Below are 24,316 nucleotides of genomic sequence, written 5' to 3' on the forward strand. Positions count from 1 at the left end.
GGAATGCAAACTAATACAGCCACTGTGGAGAACAGTGTGGCGATTCCTTAAGAAACTGGAAATAGAACTGCCTTATGACCCAGCAATCCCACTGCTGGGCATCCACACCGAGGAAACCAGAATGGAAAGAGACACGTGTGCCCCAGTGTTCATCGCAGCACTGTTTATAATAGCCAGGACTTGGAAGCATCCTAGATGTCCATCGGCAGATGAATGGATAAGAAGGCTGTGGTACATATACACAATATGTATTACTCAGAAATATTACTCAGCCATTTAAAAGATTACATTTGAATTGATTCTAATCAGGTGAATGAAACTGGAGCCTATTATATAGAGTGATGTAAGCCAGAAAGAAAAGCACCAATACAGTATACTAATGCACACATATGTAATTTAGATATATGATAACAATAACCCTGTATGTGAGACAGCAAAAGAGACACGGATGTACTGAACAGTCTTTTGGACTCTGTGGGAGTGGGTGAAGGTGGGATGATATGGGAGAAGGGCATTGAAACATGTAAATTATCATATGTGGAAAGGATCGCCAGTCTAGGTTTGATGCATGATACAGGATGCTCGGGGCTGGTGCACTGGGATGATTCAGAGGGATGGGATGTGGAGGGAGGTGGAAGCAGGGTTCAGCATGGGGAGCACATGTACACCCATGGTGGATTCGAGTCAATGTATGGCAAAACCAATAGAATATTGTAAAGTAAAATAAATAAACAGAAAAAAAAGTGTTAATTTTTTTTAAAAAAAGAAAGAGAAGAAAAAAAAAAAACCTCAACATTCAGAAAACTAAGATCCTGGCATCCAGTCTCATCACTTCATGGTAAATAGATGGGGAAACAATGGAAACAGTGAGAGACTTTGCTTTTTGGGCCTCCAAAATCATTGCAAATGGTGACTGCAGCCATGAAATTCAAAGACACTTGCTCCTTGGAAGAAAGGCTATGACCAAGTTAGACAGCATATTGAAAACCAGAGACATCACTTTACCAACAAAGGTCCATCTAGTCAAAGCTATGGTTTTTCCAGTAGTTATGTATGGATGTGAGAGTTGGACTATAAAGAAAGCTGAGCACCAAAGAATTGATGCTTTTGAACTGTAGTGTTGGAGAAGACTCTTGAGAGTCCCTTGGACAGCAAGGAGGTCAAACCAGTCAATCCTAAAGGAAATCAGTCCTGAATATTCATTGGAAGGTCTGATGTTGAAACTGAAACCCCAATACTTTGGCCCCCTGATGTGAAGAACTGACTCATTGGAAAAGACCATGATGCTGGGAAAGATTGAAGGCAGGAGGAGAAGGGGATGACAGAGGTTGAGATGGTTGGATGGCATCACTGACTAGATAGATGGACACTAGTTTGAGTAAGCTCTGGAAGTTGGTGATTGACAGGGAAGCCTTGCGTGCTGTAGACCATGGGGCCGCAAAAAGTCAGACAGGACTAAGTGACTGAGCTGAACCTAACTGTACAGAATGGTGTTCCGGGAATCTCAATCATCAGTCTTCCGCTCCTGACTAGTTTGAGGTCCATGTGTTCGTGCTCAACCTGAAGTTTGCCATCCTCCACTTGATGTGTGTTTGGGTGGGGGGAGGCGCTTAGTTCCTGTAGAACTCAGAGATACAGATCAGATTGTTATTTATAGCACTTCACGAGGAATTAGGACTCTGCCTTATCAGTGTACCATTATTTCTTTCTGAATTTCCTCACTGTCCCTCACTTTTTGATACTGCCCTTTGGAATTCAGGGAAGGTCTAGGAGGCTGAAAGCCTTTTTCTTACAAACAAGAAATGCAGGACATGGAAAGGCTTTTATACTCTGGAAGGCCCCACAGTGACCTGCTCAGTTTCAATTCCCCATTTTCTCTGACTCTCCTCAATCTTAAGGGGAACAGGTATTGGACAAGAATAAACTCAACAGAGAGACTCAGTTTTAGGGGGACTCATTTTCAAGCACAGGCTGACTTTTCTCAAGGAAAGGCTGGTTTCTTTGACATGGAAAGCTGAGTTTCTTAAGATAAGATTACTCCAAGAGGGGATTTGATTTTGGACTTGCTGTTGTCTGAGCTCATTCTTATGGATTTTCCAAACTACCCTCAGAGCAATATGTTCCCATAGTAAACTCAGTTATAGTTGACTTTGCTTATTTATTTCTGGTCCAGAGGTCTTGTCCCCATTTAGTGAAGAACATGAGGAAGGAATTTCAGTTCCAAATAAAGTCAAAGCTCAGCAATTGTCTCTCTCTTTTTCCTCTCTCTCCATCTCCCTACAACTGTTACATGTAACCCCAAATAAATTCTTTATGTTTAATCTGATCATTTAGGATAAACATTCAGTATTTACAGGGATGCTGCATAGGTGTAATAAGGATAAAAAGAACAGGCTCTTTCTTATTTTGTTGATGACTCTATAAAATAAAGTAGAGATAGGCTATGGGGATGCAAAAAGTTAGGCACTTTTGGTCTTATGAGAGAAAGAGAGAAATGAAGAGAGGGAGAGGGGAAGGGAAAGAAGGAGGGGGAGAAAGAAAGAGAGAGAGAGAAAGTTTGTACCAGACAGTAAGAGGAATGTGCCATACAGGATAGTCTGGATAGATCATCCAAGATATACAGCTTCTTGGCCTCTGTATGATGAAAAAGAAAGGAAAAATGGAAACAATGGTAACTATAGATGAAAAGTGGAGTTTGTGAATCTAAATTAAGGATTTAAGTACCACATAAAAAGAGAAATTCTATACTGGATACTTGTGAATTTTCCAACCAGAGTCTTGAAAATTAAGAAAAGACATATTAAGAAGTTGAGTCAGTGTAAATATAAGAATTAAAGAAAGAAATGATTGGGTTTAAATGGAACTCAGAGAAGCAGAAAAAATTATTTTAACAAAAATTTGGAATAGTGTTCTTTTACTTCCCCTTGGGTGTTTGTTTAGAAACAGGGGCTCTGATTTGGCAAAGATCTATGTCCCAAAAGGCACTGGTACAGCCTTTGTAATCTGGTTTCAGGGAATAGCAGGGGTGGGGTGCAGAGATGGACAAACCTGGGTGTAAGCAAAAAGAAAAGAGAGAGTACAGAAGGCTATACAGAACTGTCAGGAAGGAAGAATTTTTCCTGTACCATTTTATGTTCCTCTGGCTAGTTTAAGAATTAAATTGACATGAAATAGATTAACAGGAGAAAATCAAAGTGTAATAACATATATACATGAGAAAGATCCAGGAAAACTGAGTAATTTATGAAAAAGCCTGAACCCCTCACCTTAAATACTATCTTCAGCTAAAGACAAAAGAGGATGTTTGGGTTAAGGGTTTGGGACTTCAAAGGGGAGGAGGACAATTCACATGGAGATAGAAAAACATGTGTTTGATAAACAAATGTTTTGCTGGGCCACGTGGAGACAACAGGACACAGAAGAATTTTAACAAGCAGACTGCTAGTTTCCTCCCTGTCAACACACCTAGTTAATACTATAGTCATCTAAGGTGATAATCCTTCCTGGAACAAGTTGTCTATCTATATTCTTTCAGTTAGGCAGTGTTATCAACCAAGATTCAGTCCTGCCTGCAGTAAACCAATCTACTGACACCAGGTTGTGGTAAAGAAAAGTGCAGTGTTTATTGTAAGACACCAGACAAGGAGTCCAAGGGCAGCTAATGCTCAAAACACACAAACTCCCAGGTTTCAGGGAAGTTTTTAAGGGCAACGTGAGGGAGGGAAGTTGCAAGATGTGTGATCAGTTCATGCACAATTCTGATTGATTGATGGTGAGGTAACAAGGCCATGTCACAGGGGTTAATGTTATCTGTCCTTAGGCTCCATTAGGTCTGGGGACTATGTAAGCGCTCATGGTCATCAAGTAGTTAATGCCTTCCATTTGGTGGGGTTTTAGCATCTGGAAAACTACTCAGGAAATGTGCAACAGAAGCTATTAATATTATCTAATGGTATTACTATTACTAATAGTAATATCCAATAGTATTACTATTACTAACAGAGAGTTACTAAAGCAGAAGATTTAGGAGAGGTGTCTGTTTCTGGAAAGCTCCATAAGGTCCTGCTCAGTTACATTAGGAGAAATGTCAAAAGTTCTTCCTGAATTTTGGGGGCCTTAAGAATAATCAGCCTAAATTAATTCTCATGTGTAAGAGATACAATTAGGGGTGGCAGAGTTTGCTTCTCTACAAAGAAAACAGTGAGGGACCTTGTAGATAAGCCAGAAACTCTACTGGATCTGTTTTTTTTTTTTTTTTTTTTTTTAACTTTACATAATTGTATTAGTTTTGCCAAATATCAAAATGAATCCACCACAGGTATACATGTGTTCCCCATCCTGAACCCTCCTCACTCCCCATACCATCCCTCTGGGTCGTCCCAGTGCACTAGCCCCAAGCATCCAGTATCGTGCATCGAACCTGGACTGGGATCTCGTTTCATACATGATATTTTACATGTTTCAATGCCATTCTCCCAAATCTTCCCACCCTCTCCCTCTCCCATAGAGTCCATAAGACTGTTCTATACATCAGTGTCTCTTTTGCTGTCTCGTACACCGGGTTATTGTTACCATCTTTCTAAATTCCATATATATGCGTTAGTATACTGTATTGGTGTTTTTCCTTCTGGCTTACTTCACTCTGTATAATAGGTTCCGGTTTCATCCACCTCATTAGAACTGATTCAAATGTATTCTTTTTAATGTCTGAGTAATACTCCATTGTGTATATGTACCACAGCTTTCTTATCCATTCATCTGCTGATGGACATCTAGGTTTCTTCCATGTCCTGGCTATTATAAACAGTGCTGCGATGAACATTGGGGTACACGTGTCTCTTTCTCTTCTGGTTTCCTCAGTGTGTATGCCCAGCAGTGGGATTGCTGGATCATAAGGCAGTTCTATTTCCAGGTTTTTAAGGAATCTCCACACTGTTCTCCATAGTGGCTGTACTAGTTTACATTCCCACCAACAGTGTAAGAGGGTTCCCTTTTCTCCACACCCTCTCCAGCATTTATTGCTTGTAGACTTTTGGATCGCAGCCATTCTGACTGGTGTGAAATGGTACCTCATAGTGGTTTTGATTTGTATTTCTCTGATAATGAGTGATGTTGAGCATCCTTTCATGTGTTTGTTAGCCCTCTGTATGTCTTCTTTGGAGAAATGTCTATTTAGTTCTTTGGCCCATTTTTTGATTGGGTCATTTATTTTTCTGGAGTTGAGCTGTAGGAGTTGCTTGTATATTTTTGAGATTAGTTGTTTGTCGGTTGCTTCATTTGCTATTATTTTCTCCCATTCTGAAGGCTGTCTTTTCACCTTGCTAATAGTTTCCTTTGATGTGCAGAAGCTTCTACTGGATCTTTTAAGAGCTATTTTTCAGTTCTTTTGTTGTTAAATTCACATTTGTAAAGTGCAAAGAAGAACCATGAGTTGGTTATTGAAAAGAAGTAGACATTTAGGATGCTGGGGAAGTAGAATAAAATGTGTGTGCTCACACACACACACCCTGACTGTTATTATTCTTAAATAGCCTATATCCCAAGCCCAACAGCAATTTAGGCCAATGATACAGTTCTACAGGCAGTTCAAATACTAGTATGAGCTGGGTACTGAAACATTTTCTATAGCCCTGACCCACAGAAGGTGAACCCAGGGTTCACCAGCATGCTACACTGTTGTGACTAGCTCTTTAGTGGGGAGAAGTTCAAGGGGTTTTTCAGGGTCAGGGAGAAAGAAAAGTTACACCAAGTACCCAGAGCAAAAGGAGCCTGGCAGAATCTCTCTTCTCCTATGCCTGCTGTTGTCAAGTACTCCCTCAAAAAGTCTTGAGTGGATATTGTGTGGAACAGAAGACAAACTTCTCTGACCTTATGATTTTGCTGAAGGTAATGAAAAGAACGAGTGGATCCTTTCTATTTCCAGTAGCAACAAATGGATGATGGGAATAGAAACTCTGTTCCCTATAAAATATAGGATGGGAGAACAAAAGTACTAACAGCCTAGACCTTTATCAATAACTAGTTGATCTTACTACACAGAAAAACTCTTTCTAGATTTTAAGATCTGATTATTTAATCCCTTCATAGCACCACATTTTTTATACCCCCAATAAGAAGTGCATTTTTTTTGCCAGTGCTTAAAATGCAAAGATATTCAACCCTGAAGGAATGAAAAGTAACATAGAGTAAATGACCTTTCTTCAGTAGGATGTTCTAAGCTTTTGCTAAATTAAAAAAAATTTTTTCACATAAATTTTAAGTGATAGAGTGCCTTGGATCAAAATCATAATGGCATTTATCCTGTTATCCGATGACTCTAAGAGGTTGAAGGGATTCATAACTATAGTTGTCTTCATGTTTCAAGGCACATTTTTCATTCTTTTTGACAGTTATTAAATACATTAATTTTCTGGTGGTAATTTCAATGTAATAACCATATGAAAAAATGTAAGTCTTGTTTTCCCATCAGAAAAGAAGAAACCGGGAAGTATCTTGAGAGCCATAAATTAGAGTATGAAAGACCCTTAAGTTGCCATTCAGCAAGTGGGGTGGAATTTTGTGTGTGAGAATTGAATTAGAAATATATAACGTGGTCACAGTGAAAGTGAGTTTTCTATGTAGTATTTCCCTAACCTGGTTAGAGAGAGAGAGAGTAGTCTTATTAGAATTATTAGTAAATGAGAAACACAGACATGAGACAAGGTCTTGAATTTTTAGTTAACACTACCAGAATAAACTCATAAATAATGTAAGGAAAAAGGTTGATTGAAGCAGCTAGCTTGAAAATCAAATAACTTGAGAATGAATATTAGTTCTTGGTACAACACTTGGTACAATAGCAAAGGAGTGGAATTTATTTCCTGGAGGTGAGACTAGTTGTCTCAGCTCTATTCCAAGGCTCTGTACCCTCTAACCTTAGCTAGATTTTTGGCTAATGCACACTGTTGGCCCCAAGGGAGCTAAACCAAAAATCAGATAAATGGCCTAAATGTACATAACAATAGAAAACAAATCCGAAGGGCATTCCTTCTTCCTCAATGAAGGATAACACATTGTTAGCAATGAAAATGCTTCTTTCATGCAGAAACATCTATTTTAGAATATAGATAATTCTTAGCATCCATCATGGTTTAAAGCCCCTAAAAAGCCCCAGAGAATAGTGGGAAGCAGGCATGACAGAGCATTTTTAAAGGTTGGCTGGTAGTATTATCCCTATCATTGCATTCATGGCAAAATAGGCTGATTAATTATGAAGACCTTCCTTTCAGACACACTCAGACTTTTCACATACTTCATTACTTTCTTCTCTTCTTATTTAATTTTTAATGTTACCAAGGTAATATATGTATAATTTTTTTTAAAGTTTAGATTGAAAAAAACAATCCTTTTATTCATATTTCTTCACTCCTGAGCCCCACTTGAAACTTTCAACTATTTCTTCCAGTATGTCCCTCCATATTTCTAAGGGATATGCTTCAGTTCAGTTCAGTTCAGTCACTCAGTCATGTCTGACTCTTTGCGACCCCATGCGCCAGGCCTCCCTGTTCATCACCAACTCCCGGAGTTCACTCAGACTCATGTCCATCGAGTAGGTGATGCCATCCAGCCATCTCATCCTCTGTCGTCCCCTTCTCTTCCTGCCCCCAGTCCCTCCCAGTTTCAGAGTCTTTTCCAATGAGTCAACTCTTCGCATGAGGTGGCCAAAGTACCAGAGTTTCAGCTTTAGTATCATTCCTTCCAAAGAAATCCCAGGGCTGATCTCCTTCAGAATGGACTGGTTGGATCTCCTTGCAGTCCAAAGGACTCTCAAGAGTCTTCTCCAACACCACAGTTCAAAAGCATCAATTTTTCGGTGCTCAGCTTTCTTCACAGTCCAAATCTTACATCCATACATGACCACAGGAAAAACCATAGCCTTGACTAGACGAACATTTGTTGGCAAAGTAATGTCTCTGCTTTTCAATATGCTATCTAGGTTGGTCATAACTTTCCTTCCAAGGAATAAGCGTCTTTTAATTTCATGGCTGCAGTCACCATCTGCAGTGATCCTGGAGCCCAAAAAAATAAAGTCTGACACTGTTTCCACTGTTTGCCCATCTATTTCCCATGAAGTGAGAGGACCAGATGCCATGATCTTCATTTTTGGAATGTTGAGCTTTAAGCCAACTTTTTCACTCTCCTCTTTCACTTTCATCAAGAGGCTTTTTAGTTCCTCTTCACTTTCTGCCATCAGGGTAGTGTCATCTGCATATCTGAGGTAATTGATATTTCTTCTGGCAATCTTGATTCCAGCTTGTGTTTCTTCCAGCTTATGTTAAAATTTTTTGACTTCTTGACTTTGTAAAAGTTGACTGTCTATTAACTGCTTATAATGGCAGATGAAAAAGTTCAGCTCTCTGCCTTCCTCTCACACACATTAACTTCTATTATTATTTAAAATACCAGTAAAAATCATATAACATTGTAATTCAAGTATACTTCAGTAAAAATAAATTAAAAAATAAAAATAAAGTATCACTAAATAATATTTAGTGTTGAACTAAGTGTTCTATCATGATTCCATTTCTTTTCTCATATAAGTTTTTGTCCTTTTTTAAAAAATTTTTGGTTTTCATTTGCCTTCTTTTCTGCTTATCTAACATTAACTTTTCCCTCAAATGTCCCTCCAGAATTGTTAAATACCTATCAATATTTTTTAAGCTCTCAAATGCTTAGAAAAAATTGCAGAAACTCTACCATTTGCATTTTTCCTTCTAAGCCTCTTTTTCACCATCCTGTATCCTTCTATTTCAATCTAGAATAGCTGCTTCTGCTTTCTAGGCCTGGGGCACAGTTCTCTTATAACCTGCTTTGATCATTCTGTGTTGGATCTCCTACTTCCTAGATCCTATTATTTTTCTCAGTTTACTCCCTCACTTTGATAACACATATGCAACCTGAGAAAAGATACATGAAAGGTAAAGTTTTGAGTTCTTATAATCTGTCTTGTCTTAAGGGTTTTGCTCAAGTTGGAGACTTGCTTGGAAACTCTTGGCTATATAGCAGTGATCCATTATGAAAGTGATGCCAGAAACTTGGCCTCTTTGCACCAGTGCCAAATCAAATCTTGGAGACAGAGTTTCAGGTGAAGCACAGTAAAGAACCCACCTACAATGCAGGAGACTCAGGTTGGATCCCTGAGTCGGAAAGTTCCTCTGGAGACAGGAATGGCTACCCTCTCCAGTATTCTGGCCTGGAGAATTCTATGGACAGAGGACGTGAGCTATAGTCCCTAGGGTCGCAAAGAGTCAGACATGACTGAGTGACAAAGCACATGCACATAGAAAAGAGTAGCTTTGTTGCTTTTCCAGGCACAGGAAGCCACAGTGGGCTTGTGCCCTTGAAAATTATGTGCCCCAACCTGGGGGAATTTGATGAAGAGTTTCATAGCAATGGTTCAAAGGTAGACCTGCTGATAAGGATCAGGGTGTGTGCAGGGCTAATATTCATCTAATCTGGCCTCAGATGGTATCTTGATGAGTTCTTGTCATTCTCGAGGTTATCAAACTGTGACCTTCTCTCTGAAATGAAAACTACTTCATCAAATTGTTAACATCTTCCACTTGTTAGGCATTTTACTTCTGCATAAGTACTCAAAGATACTGTTATGAATATACATTGAGGAGGAACCAGGTCCTTGCCCCAAGGCTGCAATATGTTATAATATTGAGTTGGCCAAAACGTTCATTTGAGTTTGTTACATCATAGGGAAAACCCAAATGAACTTTTTGGCAAGCCCAACCTTTAGAAAAGGTGATTTAAGGTTGTGGATGTTATTAAGGTTGCTAATCAGCTGACCTTGAAATGAGAGTATCCTGAATTACCCAGGTGGGCCCAATGTCATCACAAGGGTACTTATAAGGGGAGGAGGAAGGAAGAAGAGTATCAGAGTGATTAAATGTGACAGTTTTGACCAGCAATTTCTGGCTTTGAAGATGGAGGAAGGGACCAGGTACCAAGGAATGCATACTGCCTCTAGAAATTGAAACAGGCAAGGAAATGGATTCTTCCCTGGGACCCCCAGAAAAGAATGCTGCCCTGCTAACACCTTAATTTTAATCCAAGGAGACCTGTGTCAGACGTCTGACTTCCTAAACTGTAAGATAATAAATTTGTGTTGTTTTTACACCACTAAATTAGTGGTAACTTTTTACAGCAACATTAGGAAACTAATATAGGGGCTGTATGGTGAGACTTCACTTTATCTGTTCAGTAACTTATGGTACAGTAACTAGTACAAACCACTGTCCAGATCATATGAGGGCTACAAAGATGAAATGTAAGGACCTTGATTTTTAGGAACTTACAATGTAATAGGGGCTTCCTAGGTAGCACTAGTGGTAAAGAACCTGCCTGCCAATGGAGGAGACAGAAGAGACTCGGGTTTGATTCCTAGGTCAGGAAGATCTCCTGGAGAAGGATAAACTAATTTATCAGAGGTGAGGTGTCTATCAGAGCAGGAGCCAAACAGCATTATTCCTGTAACATTAATTCCTGTCCCTAATGTGAGGCACACAGTTGCAGGTAATACTGCTTAATTAAGGCAGGGTCTTTCTGGGTGCAAGAAATCTGATTTTGTGCTACATTGTATCCTTTCTCTATGTGTGGCTTACATCACTGTCGAGGAAGAATTAAATAACCTTTACACTTCTGTTTAAGGGGATATTGATAAATATCAAGTTCTCCTGCTTCTTCAGTTGAACTCAGCATCATGAGGCTATGTGTCACTGGAGTGAAAAAGCAGAGTCAGTGAGTACCAAGGTTCACCTGAGAAATATTTTTTCCTTGAGCTCAGCAGTGTTCCAGAAATCAAATTTCCCCATGGGTATTTGTGAAAGTGAATCTGATCACTGTCCATAGAAGGCAGCAACTGATAAGAGGAATATGTATTTATGCACAGAAACACACACGCATACGTGACTTTAGATAATTATAAACAATGTTGCTAAGGTGGTTCATGTATTCTCTTAAGCAAACAGATGCAAGGCAGCTTTTAGGATACCTCTGGGCTTCAAAGGGTCAGAGAGGAGAAATTAATTATGTAGAAAAGAAAATCTCTTGATGAGGCAAAAAACAGTGACAGAAACTGCAAACGTTGGATCATGTTTATAATTTTTTTTTTCTCTCTTCTTGGCTGGCAAGAAGGGATGATACAGTGACAGGGAAAGGCTGGAAAACAATAAAGATCTGGCAAATCTAGAGTAAGGGAAGTTAGGGTTAGATTAAATAGTGGTTAATGGCTTAGCTTAATATTGCAACCAGTCATGAAATTCAACAATTATCATTTTGGCACCTGTTATGTGCTCAATAGATTTTGTGAGGATACAAAGATGAGCAATAACCCAGTTCTTGGCATCAAATAATTTTCAGTCTATCATTTAGGTATAAATACTCATAACTGATGCAAGGCCAAACATAGGAAGTCTTAGATAGAAGCACAAGACTGTGCTATACAAACAGAAAGTTTGCACAGACTTGTGGGTGATGGAGGTGGGGTGGTGTGGAAGTATTCAAATGGAGCTAGAAAGATGAGTAAAAGTTCAATAATAAAGAGACTGAGGGGCAGGATGAACAAACAGCCTAGCACTGGCAAAGTGTGGACTGTTGGGAAATCAACATAAATTTGATCATTCATTCATTCATTTAGGTCTCAGCTCTATGAAATTGGTTCTACTCTGACTGAGGTTACCATGGAAGAAAGGACTATTTGACTTAAGCACATCTCTAGCTTTGATGGCAGAGATGGCACTTCTCTATCCTTCCCCACTGGGCAAGACACAACTTCTCAACTGAACAGAATAGAGCAAATCCATGAATTTGAAGAGTGCACTGAAGAATTCTGATGTAAAGGCATTGTTACTACATCTCTGGTGAATATCTGTTTTCTGGGTGACTGTGAACAGTACTCATTTACATAACAAAGGAAATGTCTACACTGTGAAAGGCACTTTGGGGGCAGAGCAGTGAAACAAAAATAAAATAAAATTTAAAAAATAAATAAATAAAAATAAAAGAAAAAAAAAAAAAGAGTCTCTGCCCTCAATGTGCTCCGAGTCTTTGGGGGAGGGAGGATTATGATGGTATTACATACAGAGTACAAGTCATTTAATGTTACTGATCGAAGCAGACTCTGCCACTCATTGCTTACAAAAGCAAACTCCTAAGTGTTGGTAGAGGGGAAAGTTGTCTTTAATCAGAATGCTGGCAATCTGGGGAGATGGTGTACTCAGCATCCCCTACAAAATACCTGCAAGATTCTGCTCAACCATGAAAGTTTTAAAGGGAAACAGGGAAGTAATCTCAGTGCATCACTGAGATAAAGAGTCTGAGTCATTACCATCCACCACTGTGTGTGCAGGCTCATGGACTCCTCTCAATATTCCTCTAGATGTTATCTTGTTCATACAGTTTGTTCACCACATTACTGAAGTGGAAGCTAGAGAAGAGATATGGTCATCTGTTAATTACTTATTCTTTATTTCTACTTCTTTGATCTATGGGAAGAACTGACAAGTTAGGCAAGGTGTTACGTGATTAAAAGATTTGAAAGCTGTGCTCGGGCTTGAGATGAGTAGAACACGGGGGAGTCTGGTTCAAAATTAATTACAGTATAGCTTTGCTTAAGTGACAAAGAAAAGGGCTTCCTACTGAGGGTGGTTTCCTGCAAAGAGCTGCTTACACTAACCCTTTGAAGCCTCACTTTACTCATCTCTGAAAATGGAGCTTGGAATGGCTTTTCTACATGTGACTATGGTAAGACTGAAATTATTGTATATGAAAGAACAGTTAAAAAGTATAAAAAGGAAGCATGCTAAATATTCATCAACAGAGGAATAGATAAAGAGAACATGGTACATGTGTGCAATGGAATATTAGCCACGAAAACGAACAAAATAATGCCATTTGCAGTGACATGGATGAACCTAGAGATTGTCATACTAAGCAAAGTAAGTCAGAAAGAGAAAGACTAATATCATATGGTATCTCATATGTGGGATCTTAAAAAAATGGTACAAATGAACCTATTTACAAAACAGAAATAGTCATAGCTGCAGAAGACAAACATAGTTACCAAAGGAGAAGGTGGGGAGGGATGATTGAGAGACTGGGACTGACATATACACCCTGCTGCTACTGCTGCCAAGTCACATCAGTCGTGTCCGACTCTGTGTGACCCCATAGACGGCAGCCCACCAGGCTCCCCCGTCCCTGGGATTCTCCAGGCAAGAACACTGGAGTGGGTTGCCATTTCCTTCTCCAATTCAGGAAAGTGAAAAGTGAAAGTGAAGTCGCTCAGTCGTGTCCGAGTCTTAGCGACCCCGTGGACTACAGCCTACCAGGCTCCTCTGTCCATGGGATTTTCCAGGCAAGAGTACTGGAGTGGGGTGCCATTGCCTTCTCCTACACACTGCTATATATGAAATAGAAAACTTATAAGAATCTACTATTTCACACAGAGAACTCTACTCAGTACTCTGTAATGACCTATACAGGAATAGAATCTGAAAAAGAGTGTGTGTGTTTATATATATATTTATATTCATACATACATGTATATATATGGCTGATTCACTTTAGTGCACAGCAGAAACTAACAACATTATAAATTAACTATACTCCAATAAAAAAATAATTTTAAAATATAGCCAAAAAAAAAAAAAAAGTATGAAGGGCCTTGTAATATTCAGTGATGTGATCATCCTCCCCCACTTCTTATTCCTTGTGCATTGTATACAGGAGTCTCCTGGGCAGACTGAAACAGGGTGAGTGTCTGTCCGTTTATCTGCAGCAGTGATGAATCAGACGAATGTCTTAACTCTGACACATTTGCCTGGCTCTCTGACACTCTCTGAGCTTCCCTGTGGGTGAGCTTGTAAAGAATCTGCCTGCAATGCGAGAGACCTGGGTTCCATCCCTGGGTTAGGAAGCTCCTCTGGAGAAGGGAAAGGCTATCCACTCCAGTAGGCCTGGAGAACTCCATGGACTGTATAGTCCATGGGGTTGCAAAGAGTCGGACACAGCTTAACAACTTTCACTTCACTTACGACAGTCTCTAGCCCTGTTTCTTGAATAAGCATATTCCTACTTGATTGGCCTATTGGGAAAACGGATTCTTAGCTGGGAGGTGTCAGGAGTCTGAACATTGAGTCTGAGCTCTTCCTGCTTGGGCCCTCTGAGCCATCTGTGTCTCATCAGACTGCCACTGCTCCCCAAAGTAAACTTTGTTAGCCTCTTCAGCTGAGGTCTTTTCTTCTAAGTGGGATATGCATGCTAAGCTGCTTCAGTAATGTCTGGCTCTTTGTGACTCGATGGACTATAGCCTGCCAGGCTCCTCTGTCCATGGGGATTCTCCAGGCAAGAATTACTGGAGTGGGTTGCCATGCCCTCCTCCAGGGGATCTTCCTGACCTAGGAATCGAACCCAGGTCTCCCATATTGCAGGCAGATTCTTTACTGCTGAGCCACCAGGGAAGCCCTTCAATAGGGATGCACAGCCACAAACTAAAAGCTTTCAGAAATTTATCTGTGCAACTTTACTGAAAATATTGCTATTAATGCAAATGCATTCACCTGAGAGTAATGGAACAAAAGAAGGGGGAGTGGATTTTTGAAACTGATGGCTAGGGTGAACACAATTTGTACTAAGTGTACCTCTCAACTGGACTTGTGACAGCTTTCAGCTTGGTTTGAAACGCCAAAGAAATTTCTCTTTTGTCTTTTGAAGGGAAAGTGGCGAAATCGATTTGGGTTATTTGTCTGGAAAACTGTCTCTCTGGGTGCATGAAACAGCCTCTGATAAAGATGGGCCCTGGGTCATGGCTACCTTTTATAATTACTAAGTATATCGCATTTATCAGCAATAGTGATGTATAGTTTCTCTGTGGAAATGTTCTGCCTGAATTGCAGCTGTTTATCATTATTCTAAATCAAAAGCTCTGAAAGGGTTGTGACGACTGCCAGACAGGTGTTATTTAAATAAATAAATAAACAAAACATTGAGAGAATTCTGATTACATTTTTCAAAGAAGTGGCATCTCATGTAGTTAGGATAATCATCCTGAGGGCTGGTCTCCACCCCCCACGCCCACCCCACCCACCAGCCTGCACCTGGGAAAGTTGAGTGACAGTTCTGGCGGGGAGGGGGTGGACCTACACTAAGGTATCACTGCTCCAGGATTCTATGGAAGATGAAAGGAGCTGGAAGTTTGGATGGCCCCCTGGTAACTTGCCTATTTGCATTTGGTACCCAATAAGGAAACTTGATGAGCCCCTTCATGTGACTGAGAGTAGCATCATAAGAAGCAATACCTAGTCAAAATAGAGAGTTTTTTTGAACATAGAAATAGTTGTCATGAAATATAGCTCAGTTTTCCAATCTATAAGATGCATAAGGTAAGGCTATCGTTCTGTTTACCTCTCTAGGTTCTTTATTTCGGTTAGTTAACCAAGACAGTACATGCAGAACACTGCAATGCCTGCCTGTCTTTTTAAAGATAGTTATTTGAAAAATGAGTGGATACATGAACAGAGGAAACTGGGAAGCTCCACTTGGGTGTGTCCCTTGGAGAGGAAACAAGCTCCTGAGTGTCTTAAATGAAAATTGGTGAGGAGTCTATAAAAGGGAGAAAATTCTAGGCAACAATTTGATAGCTTTCTCTGGTTCTATCAGAGAAGAAACTACAAAGTTTCATTTCTTACTTTGCACAATTCCTGCATCCTCTTACTCCTGAAAATTTATTTGACAATTGAGTATCTATACTGTCTTCTGTGTTAAGCATGGATCATCATGATTTTAGAGTGCTATTTTCATTATTTGGCTCTCTTTTTCTATTAATAGTAATAATATGAGCAATAGGCTTCATTTTCTTGAATGCTTATTATATGTTAGGCACTTGGAGAAACATCTTTGCATGACTTACCTCATTTCATACTTGATATGCTTCATGGTATAGGTATTATTAGCCCCATTTTATAGATGAAAATACTGAGGCCCAATGAGGTTAAATAATTTCTATATTAAATTATTATATTATATATGAGGTTAAATAATGTCCATTGCTTTCTGGCCATACTCATATGGCCAGAAGAATGTGGAAACATTTCAGAAGAATAAATAGTTTAAATAGTGTATTGGAGGAAAGGAAAAATGCAAATGGAATTTGCTTTGTCAGGCTAGATGAAGTCTGAGGAGTACATTTCTAATCATCTCCAAGTTTATAAAAGAATACTGTAAGAGAGATACAGCCTAATTGTCCTTGATTTCTTTAGGGAGAGTAGCAAGAAGAAATGGATGAATGTAGATGAAAAGATATAATGAAGGTAATATGTGCTGTGGTCAAACCTCTAGGATAAATGACCCATGAATGATGGTCAATTTCACAGTTAGCTGAGGGGCTTGATTGATTTGTTCAAATGCTTGCTTAGTAACCAATCATGATCAAATGCACTAACCTTTTGAAATGCAAGAGTCAAGACACAGGTACATATTTCTGCTTCCAGATTTATTTTGCTTTCTGTCCATTGCTTTAGAACAACATATGTTCACATGTTGTGAACGTATCAACATGGTGATGTGACTTACATTTTTGTATATAAAAACTTTAAAACTTCTTTTTTAATATTCTCTTCTAAAATGCTACATTTGTATTGACTGAAATAGCAATTAACATCATTCTTGAGAACAGTCTTTAAATCTTAGAGGTCTGGGCTATATATTCTTTGAGTAGCATTTGGAAAAAAATAAGGCAGATAACTGCTGAAAATATGACTAGAAGGAATAAAGGAGTTTAATTTGTAATCTCAGAATGGAATATATGTGTATGGCAGGATACATATTAAATACCCAGATCCAAAATCTCTTTAATATTTATGGTTTGAGAATTGCATAGTGAAGTGGAATCCATAGCACCTTCCTCATGTACAGTGATGTCACTTGCCAAACAACATGTAAAACATGTGAAAGTCACTCAGTTGTGACCCCATGGACTATACAGTCCATGGAATTTTCCAGACCAGAATACTGGAGTGGGTATTCTTCTCCAGGGGATCTTCCCTACCCAGGGATTGAACCCAGGTCTCCTGCATTGCAGGCAGATTCTTTACCAGCAGAGCCACAAGGGAAGCCCAAGAATACTGGAGTGGGTAGCCTATCCCTTCTCCATTGGATCTTACCAACCCAGGAATCAAACCGGGGTCTTCTGCATTGTAGGCAGATTCTTTACCAACTGAGCTATGAGGGAAGCCCTTATCAAACAAACTCCAAGGAAATCAAATGTTTGTTTGTTTGTTTGTTTTTTTCAGCTCAATTATCATCACTGTAATGTGCAGTTATTTATTGATTTTTCATGAATTTCTCTAGTGCTTGTAACTATAGTACCTATGCATTTAATGAATTGATTAACAATGAAATCAATATACCATCCTAACCTTTCTACCAGCAACCAGACCACTTCCAGGGCCATGTCTACATTAGTTCTCTAGAGTACTTACAACAATGTGGGCTTTTAATAAGTAATGACTAATAACAAGACAGATAAGTCTGTGCATTAAAAAGGATTGGATTATAACTTTGGATCAACTTATTGAGATGTTTTCACTTGAAACAGACCTGTAATTCACCTAAGAGAACAGCAGTGAACTGTAAATATGGATGATACATTTTTTTCTTTGAAGTGAAATATGAACAAAATGTGTATCTAACTAGTTGTCGTCATTGTTGTTGTTTAGCTGCTAAGTCATGTCAGATTCTTTGTGATCCTATGGATTGTAGCCTGCCAGGGTCCTCTGTGGGATTTCCCAGGCAAGAACACTGGAGTGGGTTGCCATGCCTTTCTCCAGAGAATCTTCCCAACCCAGGGATTGAACCCAGGTCTCCTGCATCGCAGGCCGATTCTATACTACTGTCTTATTATGCTGACAGTGGGTAGGCCTTTTTTTTTTTTTTTTAATGTAAATACTTTCCTGAACTCCCTACCTTTAGAACTGTAGCAGGTGAAATCCTACTAGTTTCCCCATCCAGTCTCTTTTGAAGGATTTATGAGCAGTCATACCAGTCTCAGAGATTTCCTTTATGGACTTGTTTTCAGCTCTGGTGTTTGACAAGACAAGCCTTCTACATCCTAGAATTCAAGTCTTCCCTACCTAAACTGATTGTTGAATCCTGTCTCTTTGATTCCAAAGCGAGAATCTTAGAGTTCCTGGTACTTGAACTTGAAGAGATTTTGCTCTGATTATTTATTATGACAGGTGGGATCCTGTAGACTAGTATTTGTTATCTTATTGAGTTCACAAACTCCTTATAAATCTTGTGGAAGTTACGGATGATTGCCTCAGAAAATGTTTTCATAACCATCCTAGTTTACTTACAGACCCCTAGACACTCATCTACGAGCTCCAGGTTAAGAATCATGGCTTTAGAGTGTCACAGGCGCTTTTTGGTAGTCTGAAGCTAGACACAAAGATTATAGAAAAGAGGTATATTCCAAAAGATTTTTTTGGGAAAAGGTAATTTCCACTCTAAGCAAATTTGTATAATTCATTCCCTGGTTTGACATTGTCCAGAGACTCAACTTGCATTGAAACTGGCATGAGGTAAAAATTTAATACCAAAACTGTAAGTGGAAAATAATATAGCAGTTTTATTTATGTTGCTAACATTAAGGTCAGAGTATTTTCTTTTGGAATTGTACTTCTTCTGGGTTGGCTGGAACATTAAAATTCATCTTATCCAGCAGCATTTCTGATTCTTGAATCCCCTCTGTGTTGATCAGTTTTCCTTTTGCTTCTGAGTTAGTGCTCACATTTTTAATGTGTGAGGAAGGAGCAATTTTTAATCAACTTTTTAAGCAATTAATTTGAGAATTTAAATATACTGTCTCTTTACATAACTTTAGCTTACTGTGACCACAGGTATTTTTCTCAAAATTGTAAAAAATAGAGCAAATGGATTCATGCAGTAAAAGTATATGACATAATGCTTTTTTTCCCCTGACCTGTTTCTATCTAGATTTTAATGTTTGGCTCCTGCAGTTGTTGACAATGCATTATTTTTTTTTAATGATGAGAGATGGTATCAATTTCCAAATGAGAAAGAGAAGATCATTGTTGGAGCAGATAAAAAAAAAAAAAATGACTCACTTGTTTACACAGTGCTTTTTCTCTCTCTGACATTCACTACATTAATTAGTAGCATATTTTGGAAATCACCTTTTTATGCCATGGATATTCTAACTCAACAACTTGGATAGAAATGTAGTGAAAGGAACAAAATATTTTTGAATGTCAGTTCCAGGAATTCTAGTTATACTTTCCATCTGTTTTCATCAAACCTGTGGATTCCAAATGTCTTTATCCTTTCACAAATTCTTCCTCCCTCTTTTACTTTCATGTTGAAGTGTATGAAAATACTTTCATGTTGAAGTGTATGAAAACCCTAATTTTATGTATAAGGAAGGATTGAGAAGTAACGATAGCAACTTCATCAACAATGTATATATCCTAATGAACACTGACCTTCAAAGTAGACAACTTGGGGGTGAGCATGATTGTCCCAGTTGTCATTTCTAAAAAATAGTTTAAAATTTTGTTTCAGAGCTAGTTCAGGAGCTGTATATGCTATTCCACTGGCCAATGGGACTAGATCTGTGGTTGTCAACCTTGTTTCACATTGGGAGCACCTACAAAACGTTTAAAATATGGTGTCCAGGCCCACCTCTAAGAGATTCTTGTTTAATTTGTATGAAGTGTGACTGGGCATAGGTTTGTTTATTTTTTCTCCAGTTGATTCTGATGTGCAGACAAGATTGAGAACCACTGGGCTAAAGGTTTAATAAGGTTTTAAAGGTGCCTAATAGCTTATCTGTGACCTAAGAATGCTTTAAAACCAAATTTTACAGCTTAAAGACATTCAAAATGAAGTCATAGAATAGATTGTCAGGTAATAAACCATGGCTCTCTAATTCACCATTATTTCTCTAGTCCAATGGCTAATTCAGCACTGTGTGTCTATCAGCACATTACTCAGAAAGCCATTGAACTGTCTTTAATAAAAGAAATCTAAAAGGGAACCATATTCACAAGCAGGCAATCTTATTAATTTGACTTTCATTTGACTAGGTAGTTTGTTCAAGAAGATTGTTTTTGTTCTGTACTATTTTGAATAAGTGGGTACTGAATTAATGTGTTTTTTAAAAATTTTTTATCATATCACAGCAATGAAGGAGTTTTTGTTTGCCTTTTCAGCAGAGGGAGAGGAGCAGCTAAAAATACTGTTTTTATCCCACAGTCTTAGCTTTTGTTGCAGCTTCATGGTACATGCTCTTTCTATCAATAATTTCTCCATAATGCTGATTTTTTTGTTAAATATATCTTACAAAATGAGAGACTAATACTTCCAAAGTCCCAAATGATTTTATAGGAATATTTTATGTGATAGAAACATTTTTAGCTATCCCCCAGATTAATGAGGTTTGAATTTACTACATGGATAAACATATTTATTTGATCAATACATTTGATGGAATTGGATTTAGGAGCAGAACTCATTCTTAAAACAAAAACACAATAACTTACATATAAGATGAATGATAATAATGTAGTTATAGAAAGAGCAAGGGGGAAAGTAAAATGATGGCCATGTGTTAAGAGGAACTTGTAACAAAGAAACAAACAAAACTCATCATTGTGGAAAAGTTCCATTATCTGTTGATGGTGAACAGAAGAGAGTCCTCAAGTCCACTGGTGAGGCTGTTACATTTATGCTGTTGATAATGATGCTGATCTTGTTCTTTGTTAATGCAAATCAGAATGTTAAAGGCATGTTAATGAATTTTATTATAGCTGTTAAGAACTAACTATGAGGAACTGATACAATCCCAATTGATAAGTAAGGTTATTGGGGTGGGGAGGCGGATCTGAAAGAAAATGCTGAAATATAGGCATTATCTGTCTATTCCCACAAAACCTAGGAGTTCAAAAAATTCCATGTAATTGTATTGCCCATGTAAAATTTCAAAAATGATTCTCACATGAGATAGGAACATTTCTTGTATGTTCCCAGTCCCTTCAGTCGTGTCCAACTCTTTGTGACCCTATGGACCATAGCCCACCAAGCTCCTCTGTCCATGGGGCTTCTCTAGGCAAGAATATTGGAGTGGGTTTCCATGCCCTCCTCCAGGGGATCTTTCCAACCGAGGGCATGAACCCGCATCTCTTACATCTCCTGCATTGGCAGGCGGGTTCTTTACCACTAGTGCCACCTGGGCTAAGGTGGTAAAGAACTTTAAGAAAATTTAGATGTGTTCCATGCATATATGTAATAAACCATTGTTTGTCCCCTTCTTTAAAATATAATAATGATCACTGTTTATTGAGCTTATGCTAAATGCCAAGCATACTACTGTATTAGATTGAAGTATAGAACTTCCATCTTTGACCATTGTTGATCTACATAAATAGCAATTGCATATACTTTAATAATGCATTATCACAATTGTTTTTACAACTATACTATGAGGTACTGAATATTACCATCATTTCATAGATGAGGAAATTGAGGTTCAGAGAATTAATTTATCTTGAGTGTCCAGAACAAGACAATGCCAGAAGGATGATTCAAACCCAGAATGACTGAATTCTAAAGTAAGTTTCTGGCATTTTCCAATTTATTTCAATGATATAAGCACAAGGCACACCTGTGATAGAGTCTCAACTTTCAGATGTGCAAGAATAGAGCAGTGTATTGATTAATATGTTATTTTAGTTCCACTAAGTTGGAAGTTGCTAATTAAGGAGTGACAAAGCATAAATGTATGAATGCCAAAGAGAAATGTGAATTTTGCACTAGCTGGTGTAGATTTAAGTGCTATCTTGTAAGGTTGCTAAAAATTAGCAACTATACATACTTAGCCATATGGGTGTGAAACCATCCAGGAATTTACTGTATCGCATGCTAGCAAAGTAATGCTCAAAATTCTCCAAGCCAGGCTTCAACAGTACATGAACCGTGAACTTCCAGATGTTCAAACTGGATTTAGAAAAGGCAGTGGAACCAGAGATCAAATTGCCAACATCCGCTGGATCATCAAAAAAGGAAGAGAGTTCCAGAAAAATACCTACTTCTGCTTTATTGACTATGCCAGAGACTTTGACTGTGTGGATCACAATAAACTGTGGAAAATTCTTCAGGAGATAGGAATACCAGACCACCTGACCTGCCTCCTGAGAAATCTGTATGTAGGTCAAGAGGCAACAGTTAGAACCAGACATGGAACAACAGACTAATTCCAAGTAGGGAAAGGAGTACGTCAAGTCTGTATATTGTCACCCTGCTTATTTAACTTATATGCAGAGTACATCATGAGAAATGCTGGGCTGGATGAAGCACAAGCTGGAGTCAAGATTGCTGGGAAAAAGTTCAATAAGCTCAGATATGCATATGATACCACCCTTATGGCAGAAAGTGAAGAGTAACTAAAAAGCCTCTTGTGAAAGTGGAAGAGGAGAGTGAAAAAGTTGGCTTAAAGCTCAACATTCAGAAAACTAAGATCATGGCATCCGGTCCCATCACTTCATGGCAAATAGATGGGGAAACAATAGAAACAGTGAGAGACTTTATTTTGGGGGTTCCAAAATCACTGCAGATTGTGACTGCAGCCATGAAATTAAAAGAGGCTCACTCCTTGGAAGAAAAGCTATGACCAACCTAGACAACATATTAAAAAGCAGAAACATACTTTGCCAACAAAGGTCTGTCTAGTCAAAGCTATGGTTTTTCCAGTGGTCATGTATGGATGTGAGAGTTGGACTATAAAGAAACCTGAGTGCAGAAGAATTGATGCTTTTGAACTGTGGTGTTGAAGAAGACCCTTGAGAGTCCCTTGGACTGCAAGGAGATCCAACCAGTCCATCCTAAAGGAGATCAGTCCTGAATATTGATTGAAGGGACTGATGCTGAAGCTCCAATACTTTGGCCCCCTGATGTGAAGAACTGACTCATTTGAAATGACCCTGATGCTGAGAAAGATTGAAAGCAGGAGGAGAAGGAGACGACAGAGAATGAGATGGTTGGATGGCATCACCAACTCAATGGACATGAGTTTGAGTAAGCTCTGGGAGTTGGTGATGGACAGGGAGGCCTGGTGTGCTGCAGTCCATGTGGTCACAAAGAGTCCAGACATGACTGTGCGACTGAGCTGAACTGAACTGAAACATACTTAGCCAAATGGGTGTGAAACCATCCAGTAATTTACCATATGACTTTGAGCAATTAACTTTCCATTCTGAGGTTCAGCTTACCCATATGTAAGACGAAGGTTTAGGCTTAACTAATCTTTAAGGTAATTTCCACATGGTCTATTTTGTGATTGCTAGGACTCGATTCATTTTAGCACTTAGATCGTTTCATGTTGTATTCACTCCATATGTCCTATGGAATAAATGGATTTGAAAAATCACCAAAGTAAAAGGCAGAATTTTGTTTTTAGTCTGTTAATTCAAACATATGGAGAAGGCAATGGCACCCCACTCCAGTACTTTTGCCTGGAGAGTCCCATGAGTGGAGGAGCCTGTAGGCTCCAGTCCATGGGGTCTCGAAGAGTGGGACAGGACTGAGTGACTTCACTTTCACTTTTCACTTTCATGAATTGGAGAAGGAAATGCACTCCAGTGTTCTTGCCTGGAGAATCCCAGGGATGGGGGAGCCTGGTGGGCTGCCGTTTATGGGGTCGCACAGAGTCGGACATGACTGAAGCGACTTAGCAGCAGCAGCAATTCAAACATATATTTGTGCATCTATGTATCTACCATCATGCCACCTTGCCTAGGACTGGTTGTATATATGTGGGTGGTTGGGGGGAGGGGTTAGTGTTTAGGGTCAATGGGGAAACAATGAAAGGATATCATCAGAGGAGTGAAAAGATCAGATACGCATATTAGAATATACATAATATAGAATACAGGGGGATGGCCTGGCCCTGACCTGAAAGACTGAAGGAGAGAGTGAGCTGAGAAGTGTTCAGTTCTGGATATGGTAAGTTTGTTCGTGCTTATGAGACACTCAAAGTGGAGATGTCCTATTGGACTTTTGGGACTAGAGAGCTCAGAATGGAGAAATTGGCTGGTGATACATACATGCTTAAGAGTATTTGTTTAATAATAAATTAACTTTCTTTCATTCTTTTTTTCTGTGTGAGGTTTAGCTGCACATCAGGAGCCATTTATGGAAGACAGATACAAGGCATATACTGTGAATGAATGTCAAGAAATGGGAGGGAGAAGAA

This window comes from Bos javanicus, chromosome X (assembly GCF_032452875.1).
Source record: "Bos javanicus breed banteng chromosome X, ARS-OSU_banteng_1.0, whole genome shotgun sequence".
Taxonomy (NCBI): Eukaryota; Metazoa; Chordata; class Mammalia; order Artiodactyla; family Bovidae; genus Bos; species Bos javanicus.